At 36.3% G+C, this 18,682-nt stretch overlaps 1 protein-coding gene across 1 annotated transcript in view; it reads right to left on the reverse strand.

The window, feature by feature from the left end:
• Positions 1-18,682, reverse strand: part of cdh13 (cadherin 13, H-cadherin (heart)) — a 333,227-nt gene that overhangs the window by 222,352 nt on the left and 92,193 nt on the right. The window lies entirely within an intron of this gene.

Raw genomic sequence — 18,682 nt, forward strand, 5'->3', positions numbered from 1 at the left:
CCCAAACCAGGACAAAATGGGAGGGTTGCTTTGGGAAGGACATCCAGTGTAAAACCTGTGCCATATCAAATATGCCAAAAAAAAAAACTGTGGCAACCCTGAATCGGGAGAGGCCGAAGGACAACAACAACAATAAGCACTTACAGAGATACTGTAGATGTAAGTGCTTAGAGATACAGTTTACTGCAAAAGATAATGATTTATAATAAATGATGTTATTTTTCTCTATTATTAACATGTTATTTTAATCTGTATCCACTATGACATTGGAACTGTCAGAAATGTTTTTTATGGCAGCATTTATTTATATGGAAGGGGTGTTTTCTCATCCCGCTAAAATTAATTTCTGGTTATTGCCAGAACAACACACGACGTGCTCCAGAGTATGATCAAGTTCAGCACACAAGAGTTGAATTTACCACAAGGCCAAGGTCAAGCCAGCTGTAGAGTCAAAAAACTGGAGAGTCTTTTATATACAGCAGTTTAAAGTAACTACTCTCTATATATTTTAACAAGCTGATTAAAGGGTATCACTTGCTTTAGTTTAGCAGCGTGTGATGATTTAGTTTGTGTGTGCTGTACTATACAGTATGCTACAGATCTAGTGAAAATGTTGAGTGGCAGTCTAGGCCTATTACCAGTGTGGGCCATGTTTTTAGTACTTTTGTTACTAGTTAGCGTGGGCCCAATGAAGTGAGGCTGCAGACAGGAATCGGCCAACGGGCCTTGTGTTTCACATGTGGGCTAGGAGGATTATACAATCGTAGCCTTTATAACTTATATGGGTGTCTCATGTCCTTTACCCGCTAAAAGTACAACACAGTCAATAAACCAAGGTAGAATGACTTGGCTACACTGTGCTGTAACACACTCTCTCCTGGGATATTGCTTTATTTTAGCATGGTTTTAAATAAGTACTGTGGACTGCACATATATTGAAGCTTTTTTATGGTTACATAAATATGTATATTTATATACTGAAGTTGTTTTTGTGATTATACAGTACACAGTTAGGACATACAGTTAGCACAACAACAACAAAGAAAACAAAAAAAAGGTCAAGGTATATTTTGATATGGCTTTTCAAATTTGCAAATGTATTGTTCAGTTCTGAATGATCAGCACATGGACGAGTGTGCAGACTGCAGTACTAACAAAAGAATATATTTTAAAAAGAACATAAAGGGTTGCAATAATAAGCATGCTTCAGTAGATTTTTTGCTGTAGAAACCATAACTCCAACTAAAATGTTCCGAGTAAGTGAATCAGGTGGGCTCAGAAGCATTTTCACCAGGCTGTGAATAACCCACGTGCAAAAAGAATTCAGCAAACGTGATTAATTAATTATAGCTGCAGAGTAAAACATACTGTATTAGGATACAGGAACAATAAAAAAGACCAACATAATGGCTATTTAATGCACAACAGACCATACGTACCGATGAGTTATACACTAACACCTTTATACACTTTTTTCGGAACACATACTTTTCTTCAGTTATTTTTACTGAGACATGAATGTTGGTGCCATGTTTGCTGGTTTGAGTATTTCTATAAGTGCTGGAGTGAAGAAAAATACATCCAGCGAGCAAAAGTTCTGCCTGGTTGATGAAAGCCATCAACAGAGAATGGCCAGCTGGCCTATTTCAAGCTAGCAGAATGGTTACGGTAACTCAGATAATCACTTTACAATTGTGATGAGCAGAAAAGCATGTTAGAATTCACAACACATTGATCCTTGAGGATAACAGATCGGGTTCCACTTCTGTTAACCGACAACAGGAAGCTGATTTTCCAGAAAGCACAGACTCACCAACACTGGACAAAAATGTAGCCTGTTCTGATGAATCTCAGTTTCTGCTCAAGTACACAGATGATAAGTTCAGAATTTGGCTTCAGCATTTTTAATCTATGGACACAGCCTGCCTTATGTCAACAGTCCAGGCTGGTGGAGGTGGTGTAATGATGTGGGGAAAGTTTTCTTAGCACACTTGGGCTGTTAATACCAACCAATGATTACTTGAATGCCACAGCCTATGAGTATTGTTAATGACCCTGTGCATCCCTTTATAGCCACAATTCACCCTCTTTTAATGGCAACGTCTAGCATGATAAAGCACTTGTTGAGTGAAAATGTTGATGTTAAAATCTAAACAAGTGTTTGGGCAGTGAACCTGAATGTTGGAGTGGTTATCTCTCCTATAAAACAAACAGAGCATAATTGAATTACACAAAAAGCTCTTGTGCTGCTGACCCTGCTTTATATACATATGCTATATAACAAGCTTATAAAATCATCTAAATATGCATCCAGATTGAGGCAGTGGACTGCACTTCTCATTAATATGGTCACCACTTACAGTCATATAGACCTGCTGTACACATGCACTAAACCATGCAAATAAACAGATGTGTAGACTAATAGACTGTGTTGTACATGAATGCCCTCCTAAATTATCTAACAGCCTTTGCTTAAACAATAATGTAATCTCTCTAACATTAGGTAAAATGGCACTTGGGTACTCATTAGCTTGCATTCAGTGTGTGAATATTATTCTGAGAAAATGAGCTATTTTTGACCTTTTTTAAGAATATAGGTTAGCAAGGTACATTCAGTTTAATTTCATGCTTGAATCTCAAAATAGGTTAATGCTCCTAATAACCTAATAAATAAACAGGATGTAATAGATCAGGCTTGAATAGAAACACTCTGACTAACAAGGCTCTTTAGCTACAAATGATACTTGTACCATTGTTGGAGTGGGTTTGTGTAAGCTAACAACAACAGATACAACAACTACTACTACTACTACATTTAGATTTACAGCATTTGGCAGACGCCCTTATCCAGAGCGACGTACATAAGTGCTTAAATCTCTAACATTGAATACATTAATGCTGGCTCAGTAAGTTACATACTTAAGATACCATGAGTTTAAAACATTTGTTCAAAGTTACAATGAAAAAGTGTCAAAGGTGTTTTTTTTTTTGTTTTTTGTTTTTTTTAATGCAAAAGATAAGGAAAGAAGTGCTAGTTGAAGTGTTTCCTGAATAAGTAGGTCTTCAACCGCCGCTTGAAAATACCCAGTGACTCAGCTGTCCGGACCTCTAGGGGAAGTTCATTCCACCACCTTGGTGCCAGTACAGAGAAGAGTCTTGTAGTATACTTGCCTCTTACCCTGAGAGATGGTGGAACCAGTCGAGCAGTGCTGGTAGATCGGAGGGGGCGGGGTGCAGTGTGAGGAGTGATGAGGGCTTTGAGGTAAGAGGGAGCTGGTCCATTTTTGGCTTTGTAGGCCAGCATCAGTGTTTTGAATCTGATGCGTGCAGCTACCAGAAGCCAGTGGAGGGATTGCAGCAGCGGGTTGGTGTACTACTACTACTACTACTACTACTACTACTACTAATAATAATAATAATAATAATAATAATAATAATAATAATAATAATAATAATAATAATAATAATGCATTTGTTATGCAGTAATTGAAGCACGTGAAAATCTCCAAAAGGCATACACTTAAACACTGTTTAAAATTTTCTGCAAAATACAAAGATGACTGCAAAAAATACTGATTAAATTTATGATCTGCTACGATATCATATCTGGTGTGGTGCACCATGATAGTCCTCTTAACACTCATTGGATCAGATACAGTACATTTTAAACAAGACACAATGACATGTAGTGGTCAGAAATTGCAACATCTCTACTGTCTGTTAAGATGTTAATACCTAAATCTGGGTGAATTTACAATATTTTATGAGCACCCCGATGGATGCAAACTAGGATTAACACTAAAAGAATTTCACTACATGTCCTGTGTATAGAATAAACATTTAGTCATCAAACTCTATTGGCAGGTGCATATGAATATTAAAATATCCATTTAAGACAACATAGTCATATCAGTGGAAGTCCTATGAAGCAACTCTCCATGGTCACCTGGAAATGAGTTGAAAACACACTGGCTGTTTCTGAGATGCAGAAATTTCCCAAGAGAAATTTGCTTTGTACAAAAATGTCACTATATATATCGTAGCAGATGTTCTAGCACTGCTAACATAAAGAAGAAAGGATAATCTAGATATACTACAAAAAAAAAAAAAAAAAAAAAATGGTATACTGGTGTACAGGCCATCTTTCTGATGGCTTTCATGAGCTGAAACATATATATTTCTCTTTTAGTCCTTATCTCTAATACATTTTGGTTACACCCAAATTGAAAAAGGGAGAAAACTGCATTTAAATTCCATTCTAACAGTAGTGCAAGAGCAACATGGACATTTTGACAGCTGGTATAAGATTACAAACTGAACTGAAATGGAATTGTTTGGGATTAGACCCATTTTGCTATGAAACATGTATATCCAACAACTTCATCGCATCCCGACATTCCTGTGTAAAGAATCATTTTTAACTAGCTAGGGTTAAAACATCTTCAGGCAGACTGAATGTATTGGGAAATCTGGCTTCCTACACAAACAGTACATTTACAGGAAGGCAGCCTAGACAAAATTAAAAAAAAAAGAGATTTCTATACAAAAATATGTATATTTATGATTTATGAAAGGTGAGGTGCCAAGGTGAGTTATACCTCTGAATTATATTTTGTCTCTTTTGGTTGTTTGCATGAATTCAACCAAGTGACATCTGACAAGATTTCTCAGGCAGCCACACAAATAATTCATGCTGCTCAGAGCTTTATTTCATAAAACAACTCTGAAATAGCAAAACACATTTATTATGGTTTCTTATACCTCATCTCTTTATCATCTCTAGCTCTACTCACTGCTTGGACAAGAAGAGCAGTGCACAAAAAGACAACCTACTGTAGCCATCTTTTTCCACACAGCGCCAACAATTGATCTAAGGACAAACTGGGTGGAGCCCTGCTTGTTGCTCTTGACCCTGTTACTGATAGTACAATCTTTAGGCAGGTAGGAGATGGTGTAAAGGAGATATGCTGTCGTGAAAACAGATTTATGTTTCTATAACAGGGTGAAGCTATCTATAATTTCTTTCTTTGCAAGCAGCAAATATAGTGATGTGCAATACCATATCGCAAGAAGTCCAGGAAAAGCAATGGAATGTTAATATTGATTCTCTATATTAATAAAATAAAAACCTACACTAAGGAATTGTTCTTAATATATTTCATAATATCTAATATTATTTGAGCTTTCTATAGAAAAACAGAATCAAATACGATTTAACCCACACAGTCTGGGAAAACTAAATGTACTTCGTCTTAGGAATGAGCTTAAGAACCTAATAGCATAGCGAGAAACTATGAGCAGCATTTCAATAACACACAGCAGGAACTACACCAAAAAACACAATAGTATACAGCAATAAATAGAAAGAATGTGAAGCATGGTTCATGAAGTTTGCCAAACAAACCTTGAAATGAGTATTCACAAAGAGGTTTGAGTAGATTTAACAACCTAGGCTGAAGGAAGGGGGAAATAAAAAACATTTTCTCCAAAGTCATCTGGATCAGCTCTAGGGACAGTGGTACAAGGTCAAGCAGGGCATCTGAAAATATGTGCTTGATGGGCAATTGTTCTATTGTGGCTCGTTTGTGCCAGCACACACTCAAACTCAATTCCACCAGGACACATTTTCTATTTCATATAATGCAGCATTTCAATATTTAAAAGTTAATCCCAGGTATCTTTCAGTATACGAAAGCAATTGTAGTGAGCTTCCTGCTTTCTGTTTAAAAAGACCTTTAACAAAAAGCACAGCCATGCATGTGATTTTCTGATCATCCCAAACAGAAAAGCACATGGATTTCGCATATCCATTAGTTTTATTTCTGTTGCCTATTTGCCTAAAATAAGTGAGCGTGATATTCTAATATTTACTTTGAATAACAGCTTTTAACTGCCCAAGAGCATCTACAGTGTAGAGACATTACATACAACGAATCAGGATGGTATCATACAGAACAGTTACTGCTATAAACACCATTTTGTGCATAGAAAGGGAACACAGATCTTACACAGATTGAAATTTGCAGTGGAACAGCAGAACCTTTCCTCCACTGCTCAGCACTACCTGGCAGTTCTGCTTACAGCTGAATCCAAATTAAACATTTTTGCTATACTTCAAGTTTCTCCCTACAATCTTGTGCATTTTAGTGACTCCTTGCTAAAAACAAACGAGCAAGAAACATTAACCAAGTCAAAACCAAAACAGTTTACAGTACCGTAAAAAGAGTTTTGAGTTTCAGCAAGCAAAGAAGCAGTGAAACATCTTCACAGCTTTCTCACAGGTCAGTACGTAGGTGATGGCAACACTTGGCACACTGAGGCTATGAAAAGCTGGAGGTTGTACTTATAGCTGTCTGATTCCTTGCCAGAGTGCCAGAATTAAAAAATGTTTGGGTGACCATTGGGGTGAGATGTAGTGCTGAGATCCATGTTCTAACTTTCAAAAAAACAAAAAAGAAAAGCTGCAAAGTCCAAGAATTAACTTATTTTACAGGAAAAAACATTTGAACATTTTTGAACAAGGCTAATAATGTTTATTTACCATTGTTTCAAATAAAGCTTTTTTGGTACCATCATACCAAAAAATAAACCAGTAATTTTTAGGAGTGTTTAAAGTTCAAAGCTTTTCTGTCATTATAACCTAATTCAGTATAATCACAATTCTAATTAAATGAATCAATCATTAACAAAAAAGTAATTCATTTTTTGTTAGGAATACAATGTATTGCCAAATGTATTCTCTGACGCTAACTTCTAAAGGTTGCCTGTATTTTTGCCTGTGGTTTTGAGTTTGATGAGAGACAAAACTACAGACTTTCTCACAAGATATAACAGAATCTTTAACAACATTTCAAACCAGATGGGAACGTTATTAACAGGGGTTATTTCTATCAGTCATTTTTTAGCACGTAAACTACAGCATGATGTGTGCATGAACAGTCCAAAACAAAATTACTGACATAATGGAGTCAGACAGGACTGAAATCACAGAGACCCTCTGGTAAAATTGCCTTATCCCACCTCCCCAAAGAATACTAATCCAAATCAAAATGGAAGTTAAAAAAATATTTTTACGATTACACTGCCATAAAATCTATTACCTTGTCACTATTTATCACTTTGTCATTCTAAGATGATATCGAGCATGGCTACAAGGAGTAAACAGCAGTGAGCTAGAAAACAAACAAACAAAAAGACATGCATTTTAATCAGTATTTTGAAAAAGTCAACAGTGAGGTAAACATCACATTATCCACTGTGAATAATTGTGAAACCATTACAATGTAAAAACCTAGTGATTTTATTTTTACCAATTGTATACACCAGCTAGGGCTAAAAAATGACGGAAAAATGCTCAACTTTTCAGTTGTAAAGGCAAACAATTACTACATTTCTTTGAGCATTATATGGAGAGATAGTGAAAAGACTTATATTTAAAAAAAAAATAAATGACTTAACAGTGCTGGACATTCCTGCTAGACAGAAGTTTAAACACTGCTGCTGTAATAAATATGGTAAGTTATGTAGTAAGAATTCGCTGAAATATTACCATCTGAGTTATAGACTGGAGCAAATAAAGCCAAATGTTTATTTACTATACAGAAAAGAAAGACAGACATCTGATTATTGCATTCTACCTTTATTTAAAATACTTGTTTCTATATCTATAAAATGTTTTTAACTAATTGTGATCGTTTACGGATGTATAAAGCGTCAGTGATGCTGGAAAGAAAGTTCAGTAATTTGGCACACATGAAAAATTCAGCACCGCCAAGTATGAGGATAAACATTGCATGGCACGTGAGCGTCTAGCAACTTCAAACTTCTTCACATAAGGCTTTGATGACAGCCTTTGTTTGCTGGGTTTTAAATGTGCTTATGCTGAACTTGTCTTTGCTGTAAATCAGTAGGCATATGCCGAAAGACTGATTATATACAAGCACAGCATGCCACTCACACATGGACTCAAAGAGTGATAGTAGGTGGAGCAGCTGTTTTCAAATCTCAATCAGGAAGCTGTGTTCCTAAGAGTTTAAATATAGCCTGCTCTGAAAGTAACTCTGTGGATGGATTCAGCTTAATTATGCGACCACATGAATATAAAAATAAGAAGAAATAATAAATAATAGATTTGAAAAGAAGATTATTTTTCAACAAACAACACAACATTGGAAGATTTTAAAAATTGTATGACCAGATACAGTACAGTATACACTTCATTAATTAGTATGGCTTGAAGCACTTCATTCATGCAAATATCCATTTAGCCAATCATATGGCAGCAACAGAATACATAAACGCCTACACAGATAGGTCAGAAACTACAGCTAATGTTAATATCAAATATCAGCATGAGGAAAAATGTCAACTCAGCAGCTGCTGGGACCAGATGGGCTCGTTTGAGTATTTGGGACCCGGCTGATCTACTGGGATTTTCATAGACTACAGTCCCTATAATTTACAGAGAATGGTGTACAAAACAACACAAGAAACATCCAGTGGGTCTTGTTGATGAGAGGTATAATGATCATACTGGTTCGAACTGAAAGGAAGTCTACGGAACCATAAATATCCATTCTGTTTAAGAGTGGAGAGCAGAAAAGCACGTCAAAACGCATTGCCTTGATGGGGGTACACCTGCAAAAGGCTATATGCAGTTCCACTCACTATACAGTGAGTATAGCTTTATCCAAAATGGAGAAATAGGGGGCATGGTGGCTTAGTGATTAGCACAGATTCCTGCCTCTGGCCTTGTGTGTGTGGAGCTTGCACTGTATGAATCTACGTGCTTCATGGGTTTCCTCTGGGTACTCCAGTCTCCTCCACCTATTAAAGACTAATGTTGTTGGCTGAATGGCTTTTCTAAATTGTCCATAGTGTGTAAATAGGTGTGTGAGTGTGAGACTGTGCCCCGTACTGGGTTGCCACAACGTCCTGGGTGTCCCCTGGGGTAGTCTCTGGGTTCCCTGTGTAGGACAAATGGTACAGAAGATGGATGGATTGACAGACTTATGGATATAGTGCACAACCTTTAATGAAGTTTAATATGAACTAAACAAAGAAAGGTTTATGCTGCGAAAAAATAGAAATTCGATCTGCTCTTTTCTCTGTTTTCTCCACTGAGTGCTACGAAAACACGTTATTTCTTTTCAGGTGAAGGAAATTGGATAATTACTAAGACAATTATGCTCTAAATGTGAACTTAACAGATAAACAGATAGCATCTGTCTAATATCACTCAGAAAACTGTAAATAAACTGTTTCACTCAAATGAACAGTTTTTTTTTCAGAGAATGTTCTTTTTTTCTGATTTAAGCCTTAAAATAATATACTACTGTTGTTTCAAGCAAACATGTAAATGCTAGTGATAAGCCAGACAATATTGTCTATACTTTTACAAATAAATCAGTTGATCAGTTGAATTATGTCACAGCGTAGTCCAAAAATCTTGGGATATAGATAGTATATGGAAGGTGATGTAAATGTAAGGTTTCATTTTCATTTTTCCCATTAATATTTAGTTATGAAAAAAGAATGACTGATGCCTAGCTTGACAACAAAACCTGAGAAAAGCCTAATAATCATTATTGTGACTTGGCATCTGCAGTCTATTAATTTTCCATCTGGAACACTTCACAGTGAGCAAGTAGGAGCATTAGCATGGCTCCATGTACATGAACCAAACAAAGTTGAAGAGCTGGTATTGTTCTGAAATTTAAGCAATTGTGATATGAATTCTTAAGACTGCCTGTAATTTTAGCACAATGTCTAATGTGCAGTCTGATTAAATTTAAAGACTCAATGATTGCAGATATTATATTATCTGATTAATTTGGGCTGGAAATAAGGAGCAATTTCACTGTTCAAGAAATAATGTTTTTGATAGCTGTAATTGTGAACAGCCAGTAGTGGAAAACAAGTAAATTCACTGTCCACTTTATTATTAGCTGTCCCTGCACTTTCGTGAGGTTCTCTAATCAGCCAATCATGTGGCAACAGCTGAGTGCAAGAAAATCATGTGGGTACAGGAAAAGTCTTTAGTTACTGTTCACGTCAAACATTATAATAAAGAAACATGTAATCGCTGTGAATTTAACCCTTTCAGGGTTATTGGTGTCAGGTGGGATGTATATTTCAGACACTGCTGATCTCTTGGGATTTTCGCAAACAACAATTATAGTAGCAGTTCTGCTCATTCTGTGCCCATGATAGCCTCAGATTCCTGTTCCTGGATGACAGGAGTGGAACCTGATGTGGTCTCCTGATATTGTATCCTATCCACCTTAAGATCTAATGTGTTGTGTGTTCTGAGATACTTTTCTGCACACCACAGTTGTAAAAAGTGCTTATTTATACTATCATAGGCTTCCTGTCAGTCTGCTCATCCTCCTCTGATCTCTCTCATCAACAGTGTGCTTCAGCTTGCAGACCCTATGCTGCAAACGATGAGTTTTTTGTTTTTCGCACCATTCTGTGTAAACGCTAGAGACTCTTGCATGTGAAATTAGCAGATGATCAGCAGATTTTAAAATATTCAGACTAGCCCATTTGGCACTAACCTCCATGACAGTAATATAAAAAGGAAACGCTATGCATAGTGTAAACATTACTATACTCACACCTGTTGCTCCATAGCAAATAAAAACATTTGGATTTTCTCTATCTGCATTAATTCTTTTTTTCCACTGTTAATTACCAGTAAACATTCTGTCTCAATTTTATTCGCTCAAGATTAACTGAGGAGATTTTTTTAGAATAATAACTATTGTATTCATGCACATTTACTGCATGTAAACCACTAAACCCTGTTCTATTCTGCCTAAACTTTCAGAGTCTGTAAATATAAGGGGTTTGATGTCATAACTATAGAGAGATGAGTCTGTGGAAGAAGAAATACTCTAGATACTAAGGAAATTAAAGTCAAAAAATAATTTCCTAGATTTAGAATCCCTGTGTTCTCTCTCCCACAAAAGCATGAATACATACAGTGTGTGTGTGTGTGTGTGTGTGTGTGTGTGTGTTTATCTGGCATTTATGATAAATAAATAAGCATCTTTCTTCCTGTAGATGATCATTATTTCTTGGCATTTCTCTCAATAGGTCAGAGTGACATGTCTAAGCCAGGCACACATAAATCCACCCACACACACACACACACACACACACACACACACACACACACACACACACGCACACACACACAGATACATAGAGAATTTATGTATTTAACAGCGCTGTACACAAATGACGGGTCCCTGTACAGATATCCACAAGTGACCCCTGAAGCCGTTTGCATACAATATGGGAAATGAGCCAGTGCATCTGAATTACAACAAAAATTCAAGGGCAAAAAATAACACGTACAGAGAGACATCTTTACTCTTAATCTTAATGCATCAGTCCAAATATCTATAAGACTGAACTAATATTCCCAAACCTCTCAGTGTAATCATACATTTAGTTCTTGCTCTATAGATATTATAAATGAATAAATTTCCCCATTCATCTTAATTTGCTAAAAAAAAACTAGCACTATGTCTTAAATTTTACTTTTCTAGACCGTTATTTTGCACCGTTAAGTTCTAATCTCAATGGCTTTTCCTATTAGCATTTGTGTTTAAATTTTTGCCTTAAAACTTTCAAACTGTTTTGCAAACCAGTCATTTTCTAGATTAGTAAATACTTGTGATTGTAAGGTCAGAGTTAACAATTCGAGACAAAGTCTATGACAGTAATCACGATGGAGGTGGAGAGTTTTATGAGAGATGACACTCATTATTCTGTTTAACAATACTGCGCATAAAACTTTTTATAGTCTGACTTGGAAACCCAATACACTGAGAGTGTTTGGCTCTTTCATACCATCTACTGAGTGTCATTTTTATGTTTTTTGGATGAAAATGGGATAAACAGTGAGTATGTGACCAATACCGCACACTTGGCTGCTTTTCTACACACATTTACATTTACAAGTGTGAACCAAACCTCTCTGCTCGGTTTCAGGTCGTATCACACCACCCTGAAGTTGAAATTTTTATTCCAATGCATCCTACTAGGCCGATAATTTATCAGAAGTAATATTCCCTTAGTTTTTAGACACATCTATTGCATACATAATCAAGTGTTCACATGTTACTGTAGTTCTATATTTTAAATCTGCAAGTAAAAAATTCAGATTTGGAGTTGAAGTAAATTCATTACGTCCATTTGGGATTATTTGTCCTAAAAAACGGGGATTTACTTTACAACAGATTAATCTAATGTTAACATATTACATGAATTCATGCCAATTTAATACGTAATACCTAACACAGACTTATCACTCACAGTTCACAGAAATGCATACTGTATGCTCAGCTAATTTACTCTCTTTACATTACCAAGCATTGTACTTTTTATTGACTCCCTGGTTGTGATCTAGCTTCAGTATTAACATTCAGAAGATTTTGTGTTTCACAGCTCGTGTTGTTTGCAAACTTTCCGACCTGTGCCTGTTTCTTGACACTCACCTTGTCTGCTGTTTTTGTTGTGTGCTCAGTAAAACTGCCTCGCCTCCTTCTGTATCTGCCTCAGGGCCTCTATCCTAACAATGCTAACAATCCTAACAAATTTTTTATGCTCTAATTTTCAATATTTTTCATATTTCTTCAGTCATGGTCTATTCCTAGAACTTCTTATATTAATAAACCTAATTAACGCTAATTCTGTCAGAGTGATGGAGAGTTATTAATTCTGACTGGTCAGAAGGTATAGAATAATTTTGTTATACGGGAAGGTTGTAACATAAATTACATATCGTCGCTGTTGGGCGGAATCCTCGTATCTCCAAAACCATTATTTTTCAGGAAATTAAAAAAATGCTGTACCTTATCTGCAATGCACAGGGTTTAGTCCGTGTTGCAGTGGATAAATTCCTGTCCTCAGACGAGCACCAGAAGTAGCGGGGGTCAATTTTTTTTTTCTTTGAGCCCAGTGTTTTGAAGACATTTACCTCAGAAGACATGTTGATTCATTGCGACTCTTCTTGAGGAGAAATATGCCGTGAAGCTCTCCCGCGGAGTGAGGAAGAGGTGGACAGATGAAGTGTCCAATGGAGTTAAAAGATTTGCGCTCAAGCTATTTTCAAGACTTTAGATTGGTTAATAACTTGTAAAAATAACAGACCCACGTGGGGACTGACCAATAGCATCGATATGTGAAAAAATATGAAATTGACAAAATTTGGACATACAAGGTTTCCACCCGACAGCGACGATATAGTAAAATAAATTACAGGTTTTTACCAATATGCTCTTTCACTGTAATACATTTTAGGACAAGAACACCACAGAATGTACATCTAAAAATAAATATATATTTAAATATACACAAGAGACATAACAAAAAAAATATTATTTTGATTAAGGTTTAATACTCCCACCAAATTGCCTTACTTAATTATGTCGTATATATAATTAATGCATATAATTTCTTAGAAATGCATTTTATTTTCACTATAATATATATTATCTACTTACAGTACAGGTAAAAATATGGCTTTCACATTATGTGTCACCATTACTGTTTAATTATTCTCTGCGTATTGCATAAGAACACAAAATAAAGGAGGAGGATTTTAAAACATTGAGCAAAATGACTAAAAGAACATGAAATTGCCAATCCAAACACAATGCACTCTCAATTTTATCTGCAGCCTCTCCTCACCTCACAACCTGCACTTATTTTAGAACTGGGGAATGTAAAAATCCTACAATCACAAAACAACAGCTAAAAAAGAACCTTGGGCTTATTAAATTTTAATAAGGTTCTCCAGGCAACTTTCCCCTGCCATAATTGCTTTGTGTATTTCCCCTATGGGAAGCCCTGCTCCTGTTTGTTATCAGTGCACAGCCATTGAAGTCACAGTCAATGAGATTCTTTCTGTCTCTGTCTCACTCTCTGATCCCTGCTCTCTTATAAACATCAAAAAAAATGGACAGTCAATCTCAATGGAATATTCCACTGCCCTAATTATTATCAGTCGATATTTCCCACTTTAAAACTCATAACTTTCTAGCTGCTGGAAGGAACCAAACACGGTTAGCTGGAAATTATGGCTCTCCCCTCTATTTCTAGAGAGCATTTCCATATTACAGGAAATGAGCAGCTTGCAAGTAAGATTGATCCGAATCACGTCTCTGCTTGATGGATGTCATTACAAAGTCAATATGATTATTGTGCAAGTCTAGTTCGATAGCAACATTTCATAACTCCATGATTGTTAAGGATGGTGAATGAGTCTATTCCATATGCAAACATGAATACATACCCACTGTGAAGCAATGGCTGGAGGAGTGAAAGACGAGTGTAGAAACTGGGTACAAGTCAGTATGTCTATTCTATGCATACGTTTTCATGTCAAGATATGAAATGTCTTCAGTCTAATATGCTTTTTTTCTGTCTCCTACAAATACTGTAACTGTCTGTATAAGAACACACATGCAGAACACCTAGTTAAGATCTGCATTAAAAAAACAGCATTGTCAAGTCCAATCTTGACAGGAAACAAAAGCAACAAATGTGTTCTGATCTGTGTGTAAAGGTTAATGAAATTCTGAAATAATCATTAGTAATAAGCACTGGTTCTGACAGGGAAGCAGGGTACACAGAGTCCCCACCAGGTACACCGCAGAACATACTTTGATGCCTGCAGCTTTCAAAATCCTCTGAGATATCTGTTCATTCTCTGTAAACAGGAAAATGAGGCTTTCCTGCCACTTCGTCGGTGCAGAAATTACACACCTCGGGGTAAGAGTGAGCGAGGGGGATATTAGGCTGCCTCAGCGATGCAAAGATGAGCCCTTTAACATGGCAGTCGACAGATGTCAGACAGGAGAGGCTGTCATAACTAAAGGCTGAGATAGAGATGGATCTGCCAGCACAGCACTCAAGCACAGAGATGGCACATTTAAAAGAAAGCTTGGCTCATTCCCATTCACACCTCAGTTTTATTCATTTCTGTGCTTCCTCTAACCACCTTCTCAATTCTCCTGCCTTGCCATGGCAACCAGCACCGCTTCCTGTTGGACACACACCTCTAGGTCCTCTGAAACAGCCTCAGCATCGCTGGCACTCTTTCCTGGCACAAAGTCTTCCAATGCTACAGCATGAGAGAAAACAGCTTGATGTTCACAACCCACAGATGTACTAACACTGACCTCTGACTGCTCACAGGAAGTAAACATGATTGACTCGTGTTCATAGGCACGAAAATATAAAGAAAGAAATAAAGATTCTGACATTCAAAGTTAAAAGGGAAAAGAAAACAGCATTATACACAATGTTAGTTTTTTTTCTTTTGTTTCCTCTTTTTTGTTATCTATTGAGAGTTAATTACACAATAAAAATGCATTTGTGATAAGCAGACTAGCACAGATAAGCACTGGCTGTTGTTTCTGTGGATGAGGAAAGAGTGAATCAATATCGAGTCAGACAAAGAACTTAGCTCAAGTCAAACTTAACTAAAATCATACTGTAAAACCAAAGCCAAACATATAATAAACACATTGAGAGAGCAATGAGACATTCAGCTTTAATCGTTCAGATTATTTTAATTTTAATTTCAATTTATCTTAAAAAGTGTAAAACTTTTACTTCTTTTGTTGCAGTACAGTAGTTGTCTTAGTTACAGCCTATTTCTATATTCAGTAAGTATATAAAAGGCATGCTGCGAGACACCTTTGCTTAATCTGAAGAAACTTTTCAATCAAACAAACTTCAGAAAATATCTACAAGAACAAAGCTTTTGTCATCCAACACATTTTTTCTTTTTCTTTTCTTTTTCTCTCTGGGTCACCTACTGTTCTCAGTGCACAAAGACTTCTTTATAAAACTGCAGAACTGTCAGAGATAACACCTTATTTTACACCATGAATTACAGCATATCATACAGTATGTACCAGGTTAGAAACATACAATGTGACTATTAGGATAAATCTTTTAATATAAAGGACGAGTCATCCATTTCCTGTTCAAGATGCCTGTTCTATATAGAGAAAAGCTGGTTGATTTTGATTTAAATAATCAGGCCAGCAATTCAAAACCAATTTAAAAGTCAAAGTCAAAGAAGATGCAAAAGTCATGTTTTCAACAAACAGTCAAATCCAAAAGTGCAACATATAAACAAAGCAAATTCAAAACCAGTAACACAATTACAAGGAGAATAGCTGCTTGGAAATGCGACTAGGGTAACTAGGACAAGACATAGGAGTGAGTGCGTGTGTGTATGTTTGTGAGTGGCATTTATGATGAAAAAATAAGCATCTTTCTTCCTGCAGATGATCATTATTTCTCTCCACAGGTCAGAGCAACATGCCTCAACCGGCACACATAAATCCACCCCCACACACGTGTACAAACACACACACACACACACACAGGGTCATGTACTGTATTCAACAGCATTGTACTCCAATAACGGGTGTCTCTGTAGCCACCGGTGACCTGTGAATCCGTTTGCATGGTATTGCTTTGCCGAGCTGATTTATCAAGTCGAGACGCAGGGCTGTAGCTATTTGTATGTGTTTACTATTGCAGATATTCTGCATACAGTAGTAAATGCACACACATTTAAAAGATGTGAATCAGGAGACAACACATGTCTGTAGGCTGACGGAGGAAACTGGAGTATCCAGAGGAAACCCCCACAGCACAGCAATACGGTAAAGGCATCAAGCTCCCAACCCTAAGGTGTGTAGCAAAAGATCTACCTACTAAGTCACCATGGTCCCCATTGCTTAAAACAGTAGGATATGAACCCTACTGCTATCCTGCCATTATAAAGTAGTGGAATACAGCAGAAGTACCAACACTGCCTCTATTTTATAACTCAGTTATTATTTTGTTTGTACCTGCCCACAATATTTATATTTATTTATTTATTATTTATTTATATTTATATGTAAATAAAATAATAATCATTTGTATTCCATTTAAACTCTGAATAAATCAATAAATAAGAAGTATAATGCACCTCATTTGTGTAACTGTATTTGAACACAATACCTTTGCATTCCCATTCCCTGTGCATCTCAATGAACTGCCGGTCTTCCGCTTGCATTATATGTTAGCATGTATAATATGATTGGTCTGGAAAACATATAAGTGTTTGACCTTTCAAATAAAAAAAAAAAAAAAATACTATTCTTACGGCACACTGCCTGCCCTGAACTGTGAAAGTCGAAGGCTGTCACTCTGGACAGAATGGACTTACTGCAATTCACCACACTGGTTTAATGTAAGATCAGTGACCAGCCTTTATGCTCGCCAACCAAAGAGGCAACCAATGGCTCGTTTGTGGAGAAATACAGTAGCATATTCGAAACTGAAGCACAGGCAGCCTGGAAAACTGCACTTAGTATTAGTGTCCAGGGGAATTCTACAGCCTTCCATCAAGAGTTATTGGCTTTGGGCTACCAAATGTACTTTGGTAAATGGATTATTATTAATGGTAAATTGAAAGTCTCAGTATCTACACTGAATGACTAAAGAAGACTTATTATGACCAAGTCAGGCTACTAATAAAGTATCCAATGTCTGTAGGCATCCATTAGGACCATAATATAAGTTATAGACTATGGACAACTGACTCTAAATTAGCCTGTCAGCATATGCCACATTTAAGTCTCCAGACAGTGCTAAGTCAGTCAATGTAGAGCCAACCGCAGTCAATAAGACAATGAACTAAGTCCATTGTCTTCTATCAGGACTGTAATATTCATTAAAGAATTGCCCAGAACATCTTCAAAATTAGACCACATGTTCAATTGGCTTGATTTAATATTAATCAATATAAATCAATATTATTGATTTAATTAATCTCATAAGTCTACAGTATGAACTCGCCAACAGAAAACCCTTTCTGGACATTATGGTCAAAATCAACCTCTTCATTTGGAAAGATGACTTAATATTAATGGTGGGAAAATTCTCCAAGTTGAGTTTCTAGGTTTTCTTTCAGAATATTATAAAGTCAAGTCATGTCTTGCTCCATGGTTTACCTTGTGTGTAAACATAGTGGTGTTGGAGTTCAATAGGGTACAGCAATTTTAAAGGCTTAAGAGCAAGTGTATGTATTTAAATAGACCATGACATTAAAAACATGCACTTGCCATTAAGCCTTTAAAATACTGATAGGAAATGAAGGAAAATGCTGACTAATCACTTGACTTTTTATTGCTTTCACTTGTAATCCATGGTAGTGAGGGTGAGCAACGTGATAAAAATTACAATGCATTAGACCTTCTCTCACACACACCCACACCCACACACACACAATAATAAAACGATTTAAATGTAATAACACAAAATGTTTTAAATAAAGATGCAGGTAAAACTCAGGAAATGTGTTGTCAGGAAATAATGACTGATGTCATTATGTTTCATCAATATCAATATTTTATGCATCTTTCTTTTACCCTACAATAAAGAATAAAAAAACAGCTTTACAGTTGTGATTTACACAGAACAGATATACAAATCAGAATATGAAATGTTGTCTGGGCAGAAATATATAGAATTTCCTCAATATATTTCATATTTACTTATAAATTGAGGCATGGAAGCCTTTATTATAGCCACATATGCTTTACAGCACATTGGAATACTTTTCTTTGCATATCAGCAACTGAGGAGGTTGTGGTTG

This window comes from Tachysurus vachellii, chromosome 9, assembly GCF_030014155.1.
Source record: "Tachysurus vachellii isolate PV-2020 chromosome 9, HZAU_Pvac_v1, whole genome shotgun sequence".
NCBI lineage: Eukaryota > Metazoa > Chordata > Actinopteri > Siluriformes > Bagridae > Tachysurus > Tachysurus vachellii.